This window comes from Bos grunniens, chromosome 5 (genome assembly GCF_055505025.1).
Source record: "Bos grunniens cultivar Pamir isolate PY7600 chromosome 5, Bosgru_T2T1.0, whole genome shotgun sequence".
Lineage (NCBI taxonomy): Eukaryota > Metazoa > Chordata > Mammalia > Artiodactyla > Bovidae > Bos > Bos grunniens.
The window spans coordinates 15,056,600-15,072,667 of NC_141169.1; positions in this window are offsets into that span (position 1 = coordinate 15,056,600).

Below are 16,068 nucleotides of genomic sequence, written 5' to 3' on the forward strand. Positions count from 1 at the left end.
TCCATCACCAACTCCTGGAGTTTACTCAAACTCATGTCTATCGAGTTGGTGATGCCACCCAACCATTTCATCCTCTGTAGTCCCCTTCTCCTGCCTTCAGTCTTTCCTAGCATCAGGGTCTTTTCCAGTGAGTCAGTTCCTCACATCAGGTGGCCAAAGTATTGGAGTTTCAGCTTCAGCATCAGTATTTCCAATAAGTATTCAGAACTGATTTCCTTTAGGATGGACTGGCTGGATCTCCTTGCAGTCCATGGACTGTCAAAAGTCTTCTTCAACACCACAGTTCAAAAGCATCAATTCTTTGGTGCTCAGGTTTATTTATAGTCCGACTCTCACATCCATACATAACCACTGGAAAAACCATAGCTTTTACTAGACAGACCTTTGTCAGCAAAGTAATGTCTCTGCTTTTTAATAAGCTGTCTAGGTTGGTCATAGCTTTTCTTCCAAGGAACAAGCGTCTTTTAATTTCATGGCTGAAGTCACCATCTGCAGTAATTTTGCAGCCCACAAAAACAAAGTCTCTCATTATTTCCATTGTTTCCTCATCTATTTGCCATGAAGTGATGGGACCAGATGCCATGATCTTACTTTTCTGAATGTTGAGCTTTAAGCCAACTTTTCAGTCTGCTCTTTCACTTTCATTAAGAGGCTCTTTAGTTCTTTGTGTGCTGCCATAAGGGTGGTGTCATCTGCACATCTGAGGTTATGGAAATTTTTCCTGGCAATCTTGATTCCAGCTTGTGCTTCATCCAGCCCAGCATTTCTCATGATGTACTCTGCATGTAAGTTAAATAAGCAGGATAACAATATACAGCCTTGAAGTACTCCTTTCCCTATTTGGAACTAGTCTGTTGTTCCATATCCAGTTCTAACTGTTGCTTCTTGACCTGCATACAGATTTCTTAGGAGGCATGTAATCCACACAGTCAGGAGGCATGTAATCCACACAGTTAAAGGCTTTGGCTAGTCAATGAAGCAGAAGTAGATATTTTTCTGGAAATTTCTTCCTTTTTCGATGAGTCAGTGGATATTGGCAATTTAATCTCTGGTTCCTCTGCCTTTTCTAAATCCAGTTTGAACAGTTCACAGTTCACATTCTGTTGAAACCTGACTTGGAGAATTTTGAGCATTACTTTACTAGTGTGTGAGACGAGTGCAATTGCGTGGTAGTTTGAGCATTCTTTGGCATTGCCTTTCTTTGAGATTGGAATGAACAGTAAGCTTTTCCAGTCCTGTGGCCACTGCTGAGTTTTCCAGATTTGCTGGCATATTGAGTACAGCACATTCACAGCATCATCTTTTAGGATTTGAAATAGCTCAACAGGAATTGCATCACTTCCACTAGTTTTGTTTGTTGTGATGCTTCCAAAGGCCCACTTGACTTCACATTCCAGGATGTTTGGCTCTAGGTGAGTGATCACACCATTGTGATCATCTGGGTTGTGAGGATCTTTTTTGTATAGTTCTTCTGTGTATTCTTGCCACCTCTTCTTAATATCTTCTGCTTCTGTTAGGTCCATACCATTCCTGTCCTTTATTTTGCCCATCTTTGCATGAAATGTTCCTTTGGTATCTCCAATTTTCTTTAAGAGGTCTCTAGTCTTTCCCATTCTATTGTTTTCCTCTATTTATTTGCTTTGATCACTGAGAAAGACTTTCTTATCTCTCCTTGCTATTCTTTGGAATTCAGCATTCAAATGGGTATATATTTCCTTTTCTCCTTGCCTTTAGCTTCTCTTCTTTCCTCAGCTATTTGTAAGCCCTCCTCAGACAACCATTTTGCCTTTTTGCATTATTTTTCTTGTGGATGGTCTTGATCACTGCCTCCTGTACAGTGTCATGAACCTCCATCCATAGTTCTTCAGGCACTCTGTCTATCAGATCTAATCCCTTGGATTTGTTTGTCATTTCTACTGTATAATCATAAGGGAATTGATTTAGGTCATACCTGAATGGTCTAGTGGTTTTCCCTACATTTTTCAAATTGTCTGAATTTTTCAATAAGGAGTTCATGATCTGAGCCTCAGACAGCTCCCAGTCTTGTTTTTGCTGATTGTATAGAGCTTCTCCATCTTTGGCTGCAAAGAATATAATTAATCTGATTTCAGTGTTGACCATCTGGTGATGTCCACATGTAGAGTCTTCTCGTGTGTTTTTGGAAGAGAGTGTTTGCTATGACCAGTATGTTTTCTTGGCAAAAATCTGTTAGTCTTTTCCCTGCTCATTTTGTACTCCAACGCCAAATTTGTGTGTTACTCCAGGTATTTCTTGACTTCCTACTTTTGCATTCCAGTCTCCTATAATGAAAAGGACATCTTTTTTGGATGCTAGTTCTAGAAGCTCTTTTAGGTCTTCATAGAACCTATGTTTTGATTATGCCTATGTAAACACAATATAAAAGAGAAATACAATAAAGTGACAAACTAAAAAATTAATAATAATAATGAGGCTCTATTAGATTAGATTTTGGAACATGAGGCATAACCAGAAAGGCAGCTGCCCCCTCGTCCATCCTGCCCTGCATGTTCGTGGGGAACTTGGTGGTAAACCATTCCTAGAGGACCTGCTTCGGGGTGAGGATTTTCTACAGTAGCAGAGAAGCTCCGTCACTGAGATCTATTGAAAGTCAGCCCTCCATGCAATGGTTTGTTAAAAAATAATATAGGAAAATGTAAAGAAAAGTAAAAAAAAAAAAAAAATTATAGATTTTGGTGTCAGATACACTTGAATCTAAAAAGAACCTTTCTGCCTTTAAGATCATGACTTGATGCAAATTCCAACTTCTTGTAGCTCCAGTTTCCTTGTTTGTAAAACGAAGATAATGATGCCTATTGTGTTGAGAGCCTTTGAAAATTAAACCAGATGATGCTTAGCAGAGCTCTTCAAAGAGAGTAACTAACAGTCAATGGACCTAGCAATAATAAGCAGTATTACCACCATTAGTTGAAGATGGTGATGAGTATTTTTAAGTACAAAGAATGACCCAATAAGAAGAGGTAGCTCACTGAAAATGAGATAAACCTTCTAAAAATCTCTAGGTTTCTATAGGCTAAAGGCTGCTGAACTGACATTCTGTTGCCATAATACTGGGAAAGTGAAATACCTATTTTTCTTATTTGTTAAATGATGAGAGGAACTAATTTTAAACACATGAACCACTTTGATGAAACTTTTCTCCCTCCTATAATTGCACAAAGACTTTTTAAACTTTCTTAAGGTTGTTGTCAGTATGATACTGTTTATTTCCACCTATGGAGCTGCTCTGTCTTGGTGTTCCTTCCCTAGCCACATTTAACCAGCTTTAACTGGTGTCAACTCTCTGTGACCTCTAGTGAGGCAAATGGCTGAAGCATCTGGCAGGTTCATTTGCACAGTAATGAGTTCTGTCTACTAGTCTGCTAGAGACTGATGGAAAGAAGAAGATTACCTTCCACCACTGCCTATTAAATGTGATTGACATTCCTGTATGATATCTGTCTTCCTTAGCAGCCCTCTCTCCTCCTCTAGAAACCGTTCATGAGCACATGTACTTAAATGAGGTCTGAAGCATTGTGCTCCTACTTTCATATATTTTGTTTTAATTGTTATGAGATAAAATAGCAGATTTTTTTTAAAAAAAGAAAAAATGATACTGTGTATAACTGGTACAAGAAGGAAGATTTTCATTATGAAAAAAACACATTAAAAAAAAATTTGTCACTTCAGTGAAAAATACAGAGGAAAAAAGGTAGAAAATATTTCCTTAGCTCATTATGTTTTCTTTAGCATCTTAATCGTGCTATTTCATTTGATATTTTCAAACATTGGCATTTATGATAGCTTTTACATCTACATTTATCCTCTAATCTTCCTTTTCATTTTTTCATTCAGTTTCTACTCTCTATTTTAAGATAACTTAGTTTTATAGTACGATTGCCATAAACATCTTTAAAAAATCTCTTCATACCTCTGTAAGATATAAAACTGCAACACTTACATAATAACTCTAATTTTATACTTCTACAAGTATACATACAGCAGAAAACATTCCAAAAACCTCAAAATAAAAAGTATATTCTAATTCTTGTAAAAATTTTCTATTATACTTGCAACATTTCAGGCAATTAAATCCTATAAATTTATTTTAAGGCCTTATTTTTAAACAAAATGGAAGACTAAATTCTATTTAATTGCAAGAAATCATGGGCAAGTCATATTGAAATTCTCTCCAGGAGTGAAACGTGGGAAGGATTTTCCATTTTGAGATATTTAAATACATTCCTGCTTATGTTTTATAATCTACATTTCATCCCAAACTTCAGCATGGTTTAATTTTTAAACGTACCCAGTCACATTATTGATCCTATGTTCTGATAATTAGTAAAACTTAAATAGCTGCCCACCATCTTTGCACTATATGCATTGGGTCCCTGCCTCATCATTTTTCCCCATAGTACAACCACCATCTATCTATCTAGTTATCACAAAGTTCTGTCTGTTAGTTTAAGTTTTGGGTATAGCTCCAATTGGAGCTACTTTGAGGCATGAAATCCACCTTGCTCTTACCTAGAAGTTCTGGATGTACTGGTTTGAATTAACTGCTTGACTAAAGCAATATAACCATGAAAGTGAGAAGAGAGCAGAAATGTATTCTCATTCACTCTACATTCATTTTCATCAAATGAGAGAACAAGAGGCAGACAGCTGCAGGAGAGAAAAGCAAATTCTGCTATTTGGAGTCACTAAACAATTGTACTGCATCAAAAGCTTGTAATATATTATTCCAATTTTTGCTGTTGCAGAACAGTAAGCACTAAAGAATGGTAGATATCATCTGTCAGCTCTAGCAAAACAATCGTTCTCTACATTTTTATATAAAAACTAAAGTCTGGCTTCTCCACTGATGATTGCTTCACTAGTGTATGGAGAAAAAGCTATTGGGATCTCTTCTGGTATTAGTATTATAATTTAATTTAACTCAGGGCACAGCAGGAAATTGATTAATAGCTACAAAATGCACACGTGATTTAAAAGCATGAAAAGTAATTACTTCACCAATTACAGAAAGTCTAAATGAGCTGTGATTGACAGTACATGAAATGCATTAGAGTTGAAAAGTTGATTGGAAAGAAAAAGAAGACATATAATCTGCCAGATAGCTGTAGGAAATGCCATCTCTGGCATTGTATTGGCAATATCTGAAATTGTCTTTAAATTCTGATCTTCTAATGATTATATTTAGTGTTGCTGGGAGAATTAGTGATAAATCTCTAATACAGTAGTTCAACAAGTTAATGCCCAAATAAAAACAACCAAAGTAGATAATTTAAACACATAATATTCATTCAAAACTAGATAGATACAGCATATTGACAACTAATCTTAAAACAAAATGTTTTCTTCCAACTGTGAATAGACTAAAATTCATCATCAATTCTTAAAACAGGCTTTTATAAAGGCAGTCTAGATTCAGAGATTATATCCATTTCCCTTTAGAAATGAATATATGTGTGAAATTAGCATTTATATTTCATATTTGATATAAAATTTACCTAACTTATCCTAAAGCCATTTATAACAAATTGTCTATACTTTTATTCACTCTGTATGCCTTAAAGAAAAACTCATTTTCCCTTTTCTGATTTCTGGAAATAACTTGAATGTTTAGGATTAACTTTGGCCTTTTATTATTCATTCAAATTCTGCTTCTTTTCTGGGGTTTAAAGATATACATTTATGAATCATTCAGTGTGTCAACCACATGTGGATTCTACAATGCTGTGAGCATATGTTATGTCTATCCTGCTTTCTGATTTTCTGATTGACAGCATGTGTTTAAGGGTGACTAGACTTATTTCCTGCAGTTTAAAATTGATAGAAGTTTAGCAAAGCATATTCACTGATATATAATATTGCTTCCCTGATGACAGTGGGAATGAAAATTGACATACAAACTCTTTGAACTTCAGAAAGAGAGAAACTTTAGCAGATTGTGGGCTTATGCAAATAGTGACATAAATTAATTTTGAAAATGTTGAGATTACAGCAGGAAGAAAGAAATTTGAAAGTGAACCAGTCAAAATTTCATGATATTATAGAATATTTTCAAGCACTTTTCATTTTATGAATTTTAAATATGGACATTATTCTTTTTTATAAGGTACATCTTATAAATTTTATTAATTTGCAGTTAAAAAAAGAAATTCAATTATACGGTATGAAATTAAATAAAGTTCCACTGGAACTTTTGAAGAAATATATTACAACTTGAGTTTTGTAGTAACAAGTTAGAGCATAAAATATTGATATAAAACAATGAAAACTACCAAAAACTACCGAGAATATATTCATCACTACTGAAACTGACATTATCATAGAACATCAAGAAGGGAAAGAGTTCATTATGATTTCTATTTAAAAATCATTTTAAAAGGTTTGATTTTCATTGAAAAAATTGATCAATATAAATTAAGGACAACAAAATTATTTTTCTACAATTTCTGTTAGTCAAAATTTCAAAATTAGAAGACCAAAGTTCTAGTTTTTTAGCCTAGCTACACCCTTTTGTAGGCTTCCCTGGTGGCTGGCTCAGTGGTAAAGAGCCCGCTTGCTCATGCAGGAGACTCTGGTTTGATCCCTGGGCCAGGAAGATCCCCTGTAAAAGGAAATGCCAACCCACTCCATTATTCTTGCCTGGGAAATCCCATGGACAGAGGAGCCTGGAAGGCTACAGTCCATGGGGTCGCAAAAGAGTTGGATACAACTTGGCAACTAAACAACAACAGCAACAAATCTTATTGTTTGTTGTTGTTCAGTTTTGTATTTCAAATAAAAATTCTTTGAAAATTTTACAAACAACAACCCTTTTGTAGTCCTTAAACAGACCACAATCTCTCAGGTATCCGTAATCTTTTTGATGCCTGGAATCTCTACCTACACTTTGGTTCTTACCTTAGATAAAACTTCCTCTAGGAAGATATCCTCAGATATGAGTTGGACATATCCTTAAATATTCCACAAACACCTCATTTGCTTTCCCTGAGATCTTATCATACACATTTTTTTTGCCTGTTTACTTATCTTTAGTCTTTATAAAATGTCCATGAGGACAGGAACCACATCTCTTAGCACAATGTCTTATATCAAATATGTCAACAATAGATAGTTATTGTACAAAACAAATGAGTTAAATAGCATGGGATATGAGTTTGTCTCCACAAGAAACTATTATTTTTATGGACCAGAATAGTGTCTTATTAAGCTTTTTTATTTCCAGTGCCTATTACAAAGCCAAGAATACACTATATATTCAATAAATATTTTATTAAATAAATGTATTTTCAAATGAATTTTGGAGAGATGCAACTGAATGAAGAGGTAATCCTTACATTTACAAACCCCAAAACTTGCTATAAGTAAACAAGAATGCTTCCCTATGTCAGAAGAGAACATTCGGTTTTTTTAAACAAAAGGAGCTGTCTCTTACTTAACAGAAAATTTTTGCTTACATTATGCTCTGATATAAATGTTAATGTGAGACCTCCTTTCTGCTTCTCAGCCCAGATGTAGCCTCAAGTACTTCCTTATTTTCCCTCCAAATGGACAAGATGTTTGCTTTAAAAAGGAGCTAATGTATTTTGTATTGTGGAAATGAAAAGAAATATTTGCTCAGAATACAATACCTGAAAATAAGAATACTGTGTCAATGGTTTTCACAATAGACAGAAATATGGGTGGCAATCACTACTCACATGTGGAGCTGTTTCACCTATTATTTTGTGGCAAAGTAAATATTATGTGGTGACAAAAAAAAAGGGCCGAAGAATCAGAAAAATCTAGATTTGTCTAAATCCTGTTTCTGCCAAAGACTGGCATCTTGGGAAAATTAGTCAAGCACTTTAAATATCAACTCCTTCAATTATAGATTAAGAAAATAATATATGTAATTCACAGAACTTACGGTAAAGATTGTGTGTAACCCTATGAAAGTCTCTTCTTTAGTTCGCCAAAAACTAGTTTCATAGCTTTTCTCTGAAAGAGTTAGAGGTCTATAGGATCAAAACTAATATTTTGCCAGATGCTCTGAGTTCCTGACTATTTCTAAGTCCTCAGTAATGGTGTCCATGATACTTGGTGGTTACCACAGATAATTGGATTATTTCTTCCCTCATCCAAATACCTTCCATGGGTAACTTTACTAAAGGAAAATCCAAGTTAATATTCTCAGGAGTGTTTTGGAATTCTTAAGGCTCTGGTTCAAAATTCAAACCACAGAGTCAGGAGGTTGAAAATTCATCACAGTTTTCTCTAGTCAACATACCTTCTCTGATTTGATTCATGGTATTAATTAAATTATATAATCTGGGATCTCAAGGTTCTTAGTACCTTGAAGCCCAGCATATGTTTTTTTCTCTTAAGGGGCCCAATTCTATAATTGCAATCTCAACTTTCAGGATGATTGCTTGTTCTATGGGTTTTCAAAGAATTTTCATTTGAAATACAAACCTGAACAAAAATGATTTTGTTCTTGGATATATTTCTCTATCTCCAGGCAAATAGCTACTTATTTGTTGCCAACCCAAAGGTTACCAAAAATCCCTAGAGGTTGAATCTTTAATAAGTACCTAAAAAAATTTTCTGCCACAATAGTTTGCACAAAATTCCAAATCAGGGTTACATTTAAAAAGCCCTTTCTATTGAATTTCACTACAAATGGTGCCATATTCCATCATCTTCCCAAACTCCTAGATTTCTCCTTGGCTCACAGTATATTTTACAACTGACCACAAAACACATATTAAACATTTAAAATCCATAACAATGCTGGATGTATAATAAGTTCTCAATAAATGGTAGCTAACTTTTTAATCCAATAGAATGGCTTTTCCTAGAGATGGAACTTCTAGCATAACAGAAGGCCACTGTGGGAGAAAAAAAATCAGCAAAACATTTTTCCATTTTTTGTTTCACAGGTGAATTGGAGGAACATTTGGACTAGCTCCAAGTTTTCAAATCTGGTTTTAGGCATTCTGTAATTTTCCTCACTGCCTCCTGTAACCTATAAGTAATAAAATCAAGCCTCTGTAGCTAGGGTTCACAACTGGCTGAGACAACTTTGTGCCCTCGCCCTTTGTTAAAACAACTTTGTTATTGTAACCTTTTTCTTTTTCACCATTGTTATGTCTAGGAGAACATCTCAAACTATTTTTCATTTCAAAGGAAGGTTAGAAAGGCCTGACAGGCATAGGTAGCTAAGAATTCTGAGGGCTTTGAAATAAGAGTCCCTGCACCCTTCTGACATGGCTCAGCTACGCAGTAAAACAGTTGTAAGATTTACAAGTATCTCAACCCAAAAGATAGCAGAGTTGGGCTAAGTTCAACAAGCTCCAAACATACAAGCCTTTGCACTTTGTTATTCTTTCGCTGCCGGAACAATCAGTCTGAATTTGACAATCTGTTGCCCTGGGCATTGTTGGAGCAAGAGACCTAACATCATTGTTGAACCTGTCCCTGTGTCTAACCTTCCTTTATGAGCTTCTGTGGGTGTTTAGAATTATAAATTAAAAGAAGGTTACAAACACTGACTATGAGGGTCTTTTGTGCAGCTGTATTAGTTCTGTTTAAAACATTATGCCAGCCATATTTCTTAAACACCGTGCAAAGAAGCAATAAATAGAAGACATCTGTGTTCCCAATTTATCAGATTTTTATATTTTTTAATAAGCCAGCTATTTGCTAACACAGTATGATACCATTTATGGCACTTACAGATTAAGACAACTGTGCCTAGGCAGACAGCTTCATGTAAACAAGTGGCTGCGAGTACAGAAGAGGGGTGTTCACTGAGACGAAAACTAGAGATCTGTTGCCAAAAAGCAAATATCCACCACATTTTTTCCACAAGAAAATTCTATGGTCCATTAAACCACAAAGAACAATATCGTCTTGCTAAAAAAAGTTGTATATCTGTGTGTATTCCTAAGGCTTGCATGTATAAGTCGCTTCAGTCATGTCTGACTCTTTGTGACCCCATGGACCATAGTCTTCCAGGCTCCTCTGTCCATCAGGTTCTCCAGGCAAGAGTACTGCAGTGGGTTGCCATGCCCTCCTCCAGATAATCTTCATGAGCCAGGGATCGAACCCATGTCCCTTACATCTCCTCCACTGACAGGCAGGTTCTTCATCACTAGCAACACCTGGGAAGCCCCAGCTTATCTGTGTTCAACTCTTTGCGGTCCCGTGTACTGTAGCCCGCCAAGCTCCTCTGACTATGGGATTTCCCAGACAAAACTACTGGAGGGGATTGCTATTTCCTTCTCCAGGGGATCTTCCTAACTGAGGGATTGGACCTGTGTCCATTGGCAGGTGGATTGCTTACCACTGAGCCACCTGGGAAGCCAATATATGTGTATATATACATACACATATATATACATATAAATATATATATATATATATGCTGTGAAAGTGCTGCACTCAATATGCCAGCAAATTTGGAAAACTCAGCAGTGGCCACAGGACTGGAAAAGGTCAGTTTTCATTCCAATCCCTAAGAAAGGCAATGCCAAAGAATGCTCAAACTACCGCACAATTGCACTCATCTCACATGCTAGTAAAGTAATGCTCAAAATTCTCCAAGCCAGGCTTCAGCAATATGTGAACCGTGAACTTCCTGATGTTCAAGCTGGTTTTAGAAAAGGCAGAGGAACCAGAGATCAAATTGCCAACATCCGCTGGATCGTGGAAAAAGCAAGAGAGTTCCAGAAAAGCATCTATTTCTACTTTATTGACTATGCCAAAGCCTTTGACTGTGTGGATCACAATAAACTGTGGAAAATTCTGAAAGAGATGGGAATACCAGACCACCTGATCTGCCTCTTGAGAAATTTGTATGCAGGTCAGGAGGCAACAGTTAGAACTGGACATGGAACAACAGACTGGTTCCAAATAGGAAAAGGAGTTCCTCAAGGCTGTATATTGTCACCCTGCTTATTTAACCTACATGCAGAGTACATCATGAGAAATACTGGGCTGGAAGAAACACAAGCTGGAATCAAGATTGCTGGGAGAAATATCAATAACCTCAGATATGCAGATGACACCACCCTTATGGCAGAAAGTGAAGAGGAACTCAAAAGCCTCTTGATGAAAGTGAAAGTGGAGAGTGAAAAAGTGGGCTTAAAGCTCAACATTCAGAAAACAAAGATCATGGCATCCGGTCCCATCACTTAATGGGAAATAGATGGGGAAACAGTGGAAACAGTGTCAGACTTTATTTTTCTGGGCTCCAAAATCACTACAGACGGTGACTGCAGCCATGAAATTAAAAGACACTTGCTTCTTGGAAGGAAAGTTATGACCAACCTACATAGCATATTCAGAAGCAGAGACATTACTTTGCCAACAAAGGTCCATCTAGTCAAGGCTATGGTTTTTCCTGTGGTCATGTATGGATGTGAGAGTTGGACTGTGAAGAAGGCTGAGTGCCGAAGAATTGATGCTTTTGAACTGTGGTGTTGGAGAAGACTCTTGAGAGTCCCTTGGACTGCAAGGAGATCCAACCAGTCCATTCTGAAGGAGATCAGCCCTGGGATTTCTTTGGGAGGAATGATGCTAAAGCTGAAACTCCAGTACTTTGGCCACTTCATGCGATGAGTTGACTCATTGGAAAAGACTCTGATGCTGGGAGGGATAGGGGGCAAGAGGAGAAGGGGACGACAGAGGATGAGATGGCTGGATGGCATCACTGACTCAATGGACGTGAGTCTGAGTGAACTCCAGGAGTTGGTGATGGACAGGGAGGTCTGGCATGCTGCGATTCATGGGGTCACAAAGAGTCGGACACGATGGAGCGACTGATCTGATCTGATCTGATGTATATATGCACATATACATGTACATTCCAATATATATGTAGATATAAAAGTATATATATATATATGTTTATATATTTTATAGCACTCTCATTACCTTTAAAATAAAATATCATAGGATGAAAAACATAGGAAAGAACGTTGAACTAACAGTTGTATATCCTAAAATATTCAAGCCAAAAAATAATCAATGTAACTATAAAATATTATATTTAGGATTACTGTAGTTTGTTTCCACAGATATAATGCACTCTTACCCCTTCATTTTTAGATTCATTCTTTTATTCACTACAAGTTATTTATCTTAGATGTATAAATAGAATGGGAAAGGATAGTTTACAGTACCCTGAGGATAAAAGTAGAGTGTAGATAAAGAACAGAAATGGGAAGTATAACTACAGTGCCTTAATGAAAAAGCACAAAAAAAGGCAGGCAGATATTGGCAGCAATATATGAAATCTAGACAAGCAAAGAATTTTTTTCATAGCCAACATGGCCCCAGGAATGAAGCTGGTTTCCCAGAGTAGCCCCTAGTCTTCAGTGAAGGGAATCATTTGCAAAAGCAAGATAGGAAGCAAGATTAGCCTGTTTGAACCACATATTTAACTACTATTTTTTCATTATATTATTAATTGATTTTTCTTCAAAAATGCATTGGGTGATTCCTATGTTTTTACAACTATTAATTTAGGTTGAACAAATAACAAGGTCTAAACCAGAAGTATTTACCTTCAAAAACTTAACTCTGTACTATGTATAAACTTATTTGATGAGGTTGCATTTGTAACATATTCAGAATATTGCAAGTACAGTATAAGACATTTCCTTTCACTAACAAACCACATAACAAGAAATATTTGTGATGACCACATCTTGTTATAAAATGATCCAAAAAGTAGGTGCAAAGGCAAGGGTTTTCTTAATGGGTTTACTTAAAGGGTTGATTTCTCCTGTTAACTAATAAAGATCACTGCCAGCAGGACATAGGATTTTAAAAAGATCTCCCTCATCTTCACACTGCTATTTTTTAAAATGGGTAAGCAATAAGGACCTACTGTAGAGCATATGGAACTCTACTCAATGCTATGTGGCAGCCTGGATGGGAGTGGAGTTTGGAGGAAAATGGATACATGTATATTTATGGCTGAGTCCCTTCACTGTTCACTTGAAACTATCACAACATTGTTAATAGGCTATACTTCAATACAAAATATTGTTTTAGAAGAATATTTTCTGAAACACTTAAGAAGGGATTGTTATCCCAAATCTGTAAAGAACTCTTAAAACTCAACAAAAAGAAAACATAAACCTGATAAAAACATGGCCTAAGACACCTCATCACAGAAGATAAATGAATAAACATATGAAAATATGGTCCACATCATATGTCATCAGAGAAAGACAAGTTAAACCAACAGTGAGATATCTCTACACACCCATTGCTGCTGCTGCTGCTAAGTCACTTCAGTCATGTCCGACTCTGTGCGACCCCATAGATGGCAGCCCACCCATTAGAATGGCCAAAGTCCAAAGCCCCAACAACATCAAATGCTGTGAAAATGTGGAGCAAAAGGTACTCATTCATTGCTGATGGGACAGCAAAATGGTACATCCACTTTGGAAGATAGTTTATCATTTTCCTATAAAAGTAAACATACTGTTATGTGATGTATGTGATCAAGCAATTGTTTTCCTTGCTTGATACTTATCTGAAGGAATTGAAAATTTATGTCCATGTAAAACCTGCACAAGGATGTTTGCAGCAGCTTTATTCATAATTGCCAATGTTTAGAAGCAAACAAGATGGTCTTCAGTAAATTAATGGATTGAAAAATCCTGGTACATCCAGAAAATGGAATATTTTCAGTTCAAAACACAAATAAGCTCTCAAGTCATAAAAAGACTTGGGGGTAACATTAATACATAGTGTTGTCATTGTTTAGTCGCTCAGTCATGTCCAGCACTCTGCAACGCCATGGACTGTAGCACGCCACGTTTCCCTGTCCTTCACCATCTCCTGGAGTTTGCTCAATCTCATGTCCATTGAATCGGTGATGTCATCCAACCATCTCATTCTCTGTCGTCCCCTTCTTCTGCCTTCAATCTTTCCCGGCTTCAGAGTCTTTTCCGATGAGTTGGCCCTTTGCATCAGGTGACCAAAATATTGGAGCTTCAGCTTCAGCATCAGTCCTTCCAATGAATATTCAGGACTGATTTACTTTAGGATTGACTGGTTTGATCTCCTTGCTGTCCAATGAACTCTCAAGAGTCTTCTCCAACACCACAATTCAAAAGCATCAATTCTTTGGCTCTCAGTCTTCTTTATGGTCTAACTCTCACATCCATACATGACTACTGGAAAAACTGTAGCTTTGACTATATGGATCTTTGTCAGCAAATAATGTCTATGCTTTTTAATAGGCTGTCTAGGTTTGTCATAGCTTTTCTTCCAAGGAGCAAGCATCTTTTAATTTCATGGCTGCTGTTACCATGTGCAATGATTCTGGAGTCCAGGAAAATAAAGTCTGTTACTGTTTCCATTGTTTCCCCATCTATTTGGCATGAAATGATGGTCAACATAGATCCCAGATCCCTCTTACCAGATAATTATAAAACAAAACAAAAATAAATAACCTCTGTCATTGGCTCTCCCTCTCTTTACTCACTTCCTAAAAAGATCTTGAAGTTCTTTCCCATGTTAATACAAGTAAAACTATGTCCCCTGGTTTGATTAATTACTATATAAGTTCATATGCTCTCGAGGTGGCGGAAAGCTTCATTGCTCTGTTGTCCATTGGGAATCCTTGCCATAACAGGAAGCCCCGTGCTGTACACCCTGCCTTCCTAGGCACACCAAAGTCCACTATGCTCTGAGGTCCCTACCATTCCACAGTGGTTCTCGTCTGCTGGGCTCAGATCCTGCTACGAGGAAGAAACCATTGTCCCTGTCTTACCATTGGGAATGTTTCCATTTTTGCTCCACTAAAATTAGAATTTTCACTTCTCTCCCACAATCCCTTTCCTCCACATCCTCTCTCTTTGGTGGTGGAAGTCTAGATCCCTCCTAACTTCCCTTCAAAGAACCTTTAGAAATTTAATGTTGGTCTATTTTTCCTATAGTTTGACAAGTTAAAATGCTGAAATCCGACTCTTTTTTTAAAATTAGGTGCCCTTATTACATTAATGTAGCATGCATGAATCAACAATAGCAAAAAGTAATTTTAAATAGATGGTTTGATTTTTAACATTTTTGTTTCTGGAAATGGAGAGAGATGGCCTTGGAACTTAAAAATTTTCCAATCCTATTAACCTGAGACTGCTGTCTTATTAACTTATAACTGACAATATTAATAGTATGCACTGTTCATTATTGGACATGAGCAAAGTTAAAAGAAATTTAACAAATTATCTTACTTCCCTCCTTTTTAAATTCCAAAATGGCCAATTTCCCTATGAATAACATTTGCTATAGATGAAAGGAAGTGCTGTTCTTTATTTATAATAAGTATCTGACATCATGAATCAAATAATTAAATCATACAATTGGCAGTGCTGGCCTGACATTCAGAATAATACAAAACATGGAAACTGATATTTAAAAATAATAGCCCTTTCCTGAGTTACTTATGTGGAAAATTCTAACTAAAATGGATTATGAAATAGAACTAAGTTATATTTTTTAAAGCTTAAAAAGGTGTTTTGGGGATGATAAAACAGTATCTAGAGCACCCACATCAGTTTGAAATAAAATGGAAATATTAATAAAAAATTCAAATCCTACATGTTCAACATTAATAACTTGAAAATATCACCATTTTAGGATGTCATGTTAAGGTGAGTAAAAGATCTGGAAGTTTTCATTCTCTGGCAACCCCCTAGCTACTGAGGATAGTGTAGAGAAAAAAAAAAAAAAAAGATATTCTTAAACATTTGTTGCCCACTGCCACAGATGAGTTATGTTCATTTTAAGAGCCCTCTAAGATGGGTAGAACAAACATTATATTTTATGCTTGACAGTCTACAGAGTTTCATCAACCTGATTAAAGTCTGTCAAGATCAATTCCAAACAATATGCAGGAAGTTAAATAAAATAAGATACTCAAGAGAAAAAAAATAAAATGTTTTGCTGCGTGTCCAAACTTTTACAAAGACATTAGGACGTGTAGCCTAGTTTTGATTGACAAGATCAGATGTTTCTTGAAAGAAATAATGT